Consider the following 8,781-nt stretch of genomic DNA (forward strand, 5'->3'; position numbering starts at 1 on the left):
CGTTACGTTTATTAGTTAGATAAAACTACATGAAGTATTTACGAAACAGCACAGAATTGTGTTTGTAACTATTCATAGTGATTACATAGGTGTGTGGACATTTAAATATCAGAGAGATAGGAATAATATGGACAAGATAAACGATGAACAGAAATGACGCTTGGCAGTTCAAACCTTTAAACCGTTTGTTCTTGATTTGGAATGCCTTCCTGTCATCAATTCCTGTTTTTGGAATGACCTTCAGGTCATCCATTCCTCTTCTGGAATGACCAAGTATTTCAGTCAGAGTAGTAGCAATAAATGGTATTTTGTTGCAAGACAGTAATACCTGCTTAAATAAAAAAAAAACCGTAGTTTTCATTTGATATTAATAACACGTTCGCTACACGCCTTATCTTGCTGGTTCAGGCGTTTCCTTGGATGGGTGACCTCCACCAATAAAAATCAGTTCTTATGAGGCTGTTGCGAGCGGCAGAGGGTCGCAATGAGGCGTAAGACAGCAAAGAAAAGAAAAAGATTCGGAGTTTCCCCCCAACTTTATGGAATTCCAGAGAAGCGTAGCAGAAAATTGTGAGTAGGGGAGAGGAAGGAGTGTTGGAGGAGTTGGGGAGAAACGGCGGGAGGGAAAGGGGGATGTTGTTGGAGGAGCAGGTTGAAGAGGTGACCGAGGATGGGGGTTATGGACGGTTCCCTTCGAGCCCGGAGCTACAGAAATAGGGCGACGGTGCTTGAATAAACGAGCTGAATGGGAGAGAAGATCGATGACGTTGCCTCTTCAGGGGAAATAACGTCTTTCTGGGTCCTCCGTAAAGGGACACTAACGTCACTAGCGGATTCAGAAAAATTTCGTGTGGGGGGCGGGCCACCAATTTTCATATTATACATGTGTATATATATACGTACATATTTGTATTATGTATATATATATATATATATATATATATATAATTGTTATTATTATTTGTTCTCAAAATGTTATTATATATAAACATATATATAAACATAAATATATATATATATATATATATATATATATATATATATATATATATATATATATATATATATATATATATATATAATTGTTATTATTATTTATTTCTCAAAATTTTATTACTTCTGTAAAAGATTTTTAAATTTTTTTCCCATTTTTATATTTCATTTATGTTATTATTATCTAAATCTTCAATATTATTATTTTGTCATTATTTTTCAGGGGGCCGGGGCCACGTGCCTAGGTCTCCCCCGCCCCCTGGATCCGCTAGTGACTAACTTTCTGGTTCCGTCCCCTTTTCCTGCTCTTTAAGCGACCCACTGCAGTCGACGACCTGCCAGGTATTAATAAACAGGCCTCTTTCTCTGTCTGGATTAAGTCGCCTTGTGCTGGCACGGGCTCTTGCTCTTCGGCAGCCCATAAGCGCAGGTCTAGAAAACCTTTGTTCAGTAAGACGCTCTGTTCTGGATTTTGTGGTCCACGATTGCTATAGCCTTCTTTCATTCAAGAGGCGTTGTTAGCTTCTATTTTTTAATTTTTTTAATTTGGGTTCACAACCATATTATTATTTGTATTTATTGTATTTTAACTTGAATGTTCTTGTAGTTGTTGACGTATTTGCAAATTAAACGGATGTATTTGACGGTTGTTCGTATCTTTTTATTTTTGTTTCAGAGTTTTTTTTTTTTAGTTTTTAAAAAACTGATTCATCCATTTCAGCCTTTTAAAGTTGCCAGGAAATAAAGAAAGATTGAGACAGATTGAGAGAGAACCAGATAGATAGATAGGATATTTATTCATGAGACTTATAGACGGATAGATAGATAGGATATTTATTCACGAGACTTATAGACGAATAGATAGATAGGATATTTATTCACGAGACTTATAGACGGATAGATAGATAGGATATTTATTCACGAGACTTATAGAGAGATAGGTATATAGGATATTTATACACGAGACTTATAGACGGATAGATAGATAGGATATTTATTCACGAGACTTATAGACGGATAGATAGATAGGATATTTATTCACGAGACTTATAGACGGATAGATAGATAGGATATTTATTCACGAGACTTATAGACAGTTAGGTATATAGGATATTTATACACGAGACTTATAGACGGATAGATAGAAAGGATATTTATTCACGAGACTTATAGACGGATAGATAGATAGGATATTTATTCACGAGACTTATAGACAGATAGGTATATAGGATATTTATTCACGAGACTTATAGACAGATAGATAGATAGGATATTTATTCACGAGACTTATAGACGGATAGATAGATAGGCTATTTATTCACGAGACTCATAGATAGACAGGATATTTATTCACGAGACTTATAGACTTATAGATAGATAGGATATTTATTCACGAGACTTATAGACTCATAGATAGATAGGATATTTATTCACGAGACTTATAGACGGATAGATAGATAGGATATTTATACACGAGACTTATAGACGGAAAGATAGATAGGATATTTATTCACGAGACTAATAGACAGGTAGATACTAGATACGAAAGGATATTGATCTTATAAGAGAGATGCAGCAGTAAACAAGGTGAGAGAGAGAGAGAGAGAGAGAGAGAGAGAGAGAGAGAGAGAGAGAGACAAAGAGAACCATTCTCTACTTTTGCGAACATCGTCAAATAAATGAAAAATGGCGACGCAGCATAATTATGGATATTGAGGTTCAAAATCCCCCTCATGTTATATATCCCGTTTTTTCTCATTTTAAAGGCAATAAACAAAAGAAGTACGTTGTCAGGAAATTCTGAATAAGGAGAAGAGTGATTTTATTCTGGGAAATATTTAGTATTTTAGTATTATGATGTACAATATATATATATACTGTACATATATGTGTGTATAAGTATATAAAAAGAATATATAATTATATATACATAACATATATATAAGTATACTGCATATATAAACGTGTATATATAGTATATACATATATGCACACACTCAAATAATTAGAAAACCAGTGACATGGCTCAACCAGTCAGAAAATCCCCAAGGAAGTAAGAAAAATCCTTCAGGAAATTTTGTTTTAATCGGTAAAAAAAAAGTCATGTGGTCTTGTACTCTGATATATGGTAGACCATGCTTTATTTCCCTCTAAATTCTAGGATTCCAGGAAGAGAGAGAGAGAGAGAGAGAGAGAGAGAGAGAGAGAGAGAGAGAGAGAGAGAGAGAGAGAGATTATGGTAAATGTATAGTTTTATAAGCGTGATGTTGATACCAAGTTCCAGTTGATTTATACAGCATAGACCCCGTCCTTCCATTTTGAGAAAAGAGAGAGAGAGAGAGAGATTATGCTGGTTTATGATAACTAAGTTCCAGTTGCTTTATACAATATAGAACCCGTCCTTCCATTTTGAGAAGAGAGAGAGAGAGAGAGAGAGAACATGCTGGTTTTTGATAACTAAGTTCCAGTTGATTTATACAATATAGACCCTGTCCTTCCATTTTGAAAAGAGAGAGAGAGAGAACATGCTGGTATTAACTAAGTTCCAGTATAGCCATTGTGCTTCCATTGTGTGTGTGTGTGTGGGTTTGTGTGTGTGTGTGTGTGAGAGAGAGAGAGATTATGGGAAAGTATAGTTTTCTAAACGCGGTGGTGATTAATGCAGTATAGCCCAAGTAGGCTACTCCTGTTATGAGAGAGAGAGAGGGGGAGAGAGAATTATAAAAAGCTGCACTATCCGGATGTAATGATCAAAAAACATTCGTCGAATCTGGAAAAAATAAAAAAAAAAGTAGACAAATGGGAAGTCAGCATTCCCCAGCAAATGCTTACGTAATTGTGAAAACTTTGGGAGCCAACGGTGCTTCCCATTTGAAGGCCTCCTTATGGCTTTAAAAAGGGTCTAAACTTTTTTTTTATATATATAAACATTTCAAGAGCCTGGAGAGGGGATCGATCGTCCCCTCCTTCGGGAAGAAGAGATAAACACAAACACACACACAATATAGATATATATATATTATATATATATAAATGTAATATACAAATATATATATGTATATTATATATATATATAAATATAATATACATATATATGTATATTATATTTTATATATATATAATATACATATATATATATGTTCATATATGTATATATAATTATATATATGTAATATATATGTATATATATATATATATATATATATATATATATATATATATATATATATATATATATATATATATATATATATATACATAGAGAGATAGAGGGGAGAAAACAGTTTTCACCTATCTCTTGAAGACTTCAGCCTTAAAGACTGGAAGGAGTACTGGAGATATAAGAAGTGTTGCCAGTAAGTGCCAAGGTCCACTTAGGCCTTAGCACTTGAAGAAAACAAAATATAATCTCAGCTGTGCGTGCGTATGTTTGTTTGTATATCATTTGCATATTCAAGATTAATTTGTTTGTCGCCTACGCAAAAGTCATTGTTTTTAAACAGGGTTTACATTTTATAAAACTTGTTACAAAAAGGGAAATAACACAACTAAGTATACTGACAGCTTTATTTAAACATTTTTTCCTGGAGAGAGAGAGAGAGAGAGAGAGAGAGAGAGAGAGAGAGGAAAAAGTAAGTATATTAAAGTGACCTGATTAATATAAAATGTGAAAACTATATATATATATATATATATATATATATATATATATATATGTATATATATATATATATATATATATATATATACATACATGTATGCATATATGTATATATATATATATAAAGAGAGAGAGAGAGAGATGAAAAAGTAAGTATATTAAAATGACCTGATTAATATAAAATGTGAAAACTATATATATATATATATATATATATATATATATATATATATATATATATATATATATATATATTATATATACAGTATATATATATATATATATATATATATATATATAATTTTATATATACAGTATATATATATATACATATATGTATATATATATATATATATATATATATATACATATATATATATATATATATATATATATATATATATATAGAGAGAGAGAGAGAGAGAGAGAGAGAGAGAGAGAGAGAGAGAGAAGGTCAGACATACACTCCACAGACAAGGCTACAGGAAATATCATCACGTATAAAATAAGAACGATACGAGTCACAAAATTTGTACTGCAGAAAGTACTCTGCGGGATGTACGTACATTGTGCGCACCACTTGTTGAAACTGGAGGTAGATTATCATATTCTTGAAACGCCAAAGCTGTACACTGGATGTCCTTAAACAGTGGTTAATTGATACATTTGTAATTAATCTTCGAATGCCTGGCAATACTTGTTGTTGACAGACACCAAACTATTTTTTTTTATTACTGCACTTGGGGAAATATGTCGTTTAGTGCTGTCGGAGAAGAATGTTAAAATAATAATAATAATAATAATAATAATAATAATAATGGGAACTGGAATGTACGTAGGCAGAGTGGGATATTGTGGGGAGCCGTAGCAACGCCCTGTCCCCAATCTTCAGCTGAGATCAAATTAGCATAGAGTATATACTGTGTATATATATATACACACATTATATAAATAATGAACACACAATCACGTGTGGAACAGAAATCAATTTCTGACTCACATCAGGATCGAACCCAGGTCTTTCAATTAAAAGACAAGACCGCTGCCAACCAAGCCACACAAGTCGTAAAAGAAGTTGGAACCTAAGTACCACTGTACCTAAGGATTTGCCTGCTTGTGTGCCTTGGTTGGCAGCGGTCTTGTCTTTCAAATTGAAAGACCTGGGTTCGATCCTGATGTGAGTCAAATTTATATATATATATATATATATATATATATATATATATATATATATATATATATATGCATATATATATATATGTGTATATATATATATATATATATATATATATATATATATATATATTATATATATATGTATATATATCTATCTCATTCGTGCCTTCCGCTTTGATGGGGTTCCTTCAGAAGATGTTGGCCTTCCGCTATTTGACAAGTCCTTTTGGGACGAAGTTGCCATCCCCTTATAGTTGAAAATATTATATCTTTATTAGCTTAGTTATTGAATATTTTTCTCTCACGTCAGGTTAACGAATTGAGTCTTGCTGAAGTAGGAGGTGGGCCAGAGGGGTGAAGGGGCTGGGGGATGTTTTGGCAGCTAGTGAAGAAACCCAGAAAATTAGGCACAAAAATAAACTCATTAGGTGTTCCGTGACGTCTTCACGCCGTGACTGTGACGTCATCACGTGTCAGTTATGACGTCATTTCGGCATGTCATTTGCAGTATCTTCTATATGACGTCCCAAAGTAAAGGTTATTGGAGAATGGCTTGTGGCCTTTGTTCAGTAATGAAGAATGAATTAAGACAGAATAAGGTAAACTTTCTTCGACGTAAAAAATAATTTGCAGAGAATATTAACCATTTCATTATAAAAGAGAAGAAATCATTTCTTGCTTATGAATCTTGTACACTTAGTTATCATAAAACTGAAAACTTCAGCTCAAACTGTCCTTTGTAAATATAATGGAAATTACCTCCTTTTCAGAGGTAATTCCTTACATATAATCTTTACACAAATAAGCACTTATCATAATCTTTACACAAATAAGCACTTATCATAATTTGTGGACATTTCAGCTGATATAATTACAGATACAGGACAGCAACATTTATTTACAATATTGTTTTTGTGATTTTATCATTTTGTTAGAGGCAAAATCGAACATGTCTTTTGTCATGAAATCTGACTGACCAGTACAAAAATTTCGGGACACACCCTATTCGCCGAAAAGTACAGGAATCACATGGAAAAACATGGCTGAAAATTGTACGAAGTTTACAGGAAATGTGAAGCCATTAAAAGACTTGTACTGTAGTACACTGTACAGTATTACACGTTACCTGAAAAGTAATCTGATAGAACGTACAGATGTTCTCGCTACATGACAGACAATTGGATGATAAGACAGATTTATATGTCACATGGAAATTTAAATGTTATTAACAGCAATAGTTAGTCTTCAGTACCACTGATATTAATGTACCTTGACCTTCCTCATAAGCTCATTGTATGGAGAATGTCTCCGAGTAAGTAAACGAAGACGTTGAACCGTGTTAATCGGGAAATTATCCGTGTGAGCCGTGTAAATTAGAAATTCAGATAGCCTACCTGACTCGACTTTATCTTGTTCGCACACACACACACACACACACACACACACACACGCTGCACGGAACAAAAGCAGTGGTAAAAGCGCGATGGTCATTCGTACCTTTCCTTTAGGAAGTATCGTGTGTTTGACATACTTATTGTTGATATTTGTTTTCATTTAGAAGTTATTAATTTTCATTGTTGTTCAGTATTTACTATCTAGAATTGAAATTCATTTTTATTAATTCCTAATGCTTATATTTAATATTATCAAAGTAGGAAATATTTTAAAATTTAACACTCAACACTTCCTGTATTTGCCCGTACGCGAGATTAGCATCACAACACCATAGGTCAAACGATAAAAGAAAAAATCCTCTTTACAATCAATTCTCCACACATAATTATCATCCACCCTTTCGTGCAAGCCGTTAGAATACTTCAGCTTAATCCAGGATACCCAATATTCCAGAATATTTAATTTTTACAGTAATTAGTCATTTCCTAGTTTATTTCAACATCGTATCCTATATAGTGTATTTATAATATAGTATAAATGCGTTGTATTTTATTCCATTATACTCCTTTATACTACTATATATTTCATCTTTTTCTAGTACTCAATGATATTCTGTTGTAATGTATTTCAGCTGGTTTTATTAGCGTACAGTATAGCGAGAAATTTCACATATATATCAAAATGGCTGCAAATACAGATGTACAGATAATATGCGCAATGAGTCTGAAACGTACACATTTATATGTATGTCATTGGTAAAATTAGGAACTAAGTTTTATATTGAAAAAAAAAAGAACAGTGGTTTTATTTTTATCTTTGAGCCTAGGTCTAAAAAATAGGAGTTTACCCATGCAATCGGCTTTCTACGTTACAAGGTAGATAACATGATCTTCTGTTGATGGTTTGACCAGTCAGGTACTCCATTTAACTATAATAATGGTACTTGTCCAATCAAATACGCTTCCTCCCGGCTATAGCCTAGCCCTGTTAAATCTCTGGTTTATCGGTCTATACACAAAAAAAAATCAAGCATGTAGTAATATGTTATTCATATGTGGACACTCACGTATATGTATGTATATATATATATATATATATATATATATATATATATATATATATATATATATATATATATGAATGCTGCAGCATGAGACCGTATATACGGCATACATATACAGACAATCGCTAGATAAATTATAAAAAAAGAAGATTGATATCACATATACTCACATATTAAGTTAACCATAATTAGCATTCACGTAAACACAAACATTCTCCCTGAAGTGGCTTCTAATAAGAGTATATAAAAAATGAATCCTGGTTAGTCAAAAGGCATCTTAATTTCACCTCATTATATACATAACAATGGTAATAATTTGTACGTAATTCAAGTACTGATATTAAGTAAATACTGAGAAATGAGCACCATTAAAACGATGTTTATCTTGTTATGAATAATAATTATTTACTTAACAAATTACGAAACATCGAACTTTTGTTACCATGAGGTTTCATCTGTGGGTTTTATCCGTCTTCCTATAGGCTATACAGTT

Source organism: Macrobrachium rosenbergii, chromosome 9, assembly GCF_040412425.1.
Source record: "Macrobrachium rosenbergii isolate ZJJX-2024 chromosome 9, ASM4041242v1, whole genome shotgun sequence".
Lineage (NCBI taxonomy): Eukaryota > Metazoa > Arthropoda > Malacostraca > Decapoda > Palaemonidae > Macrobrachium > Macrobrachium rosenbergii.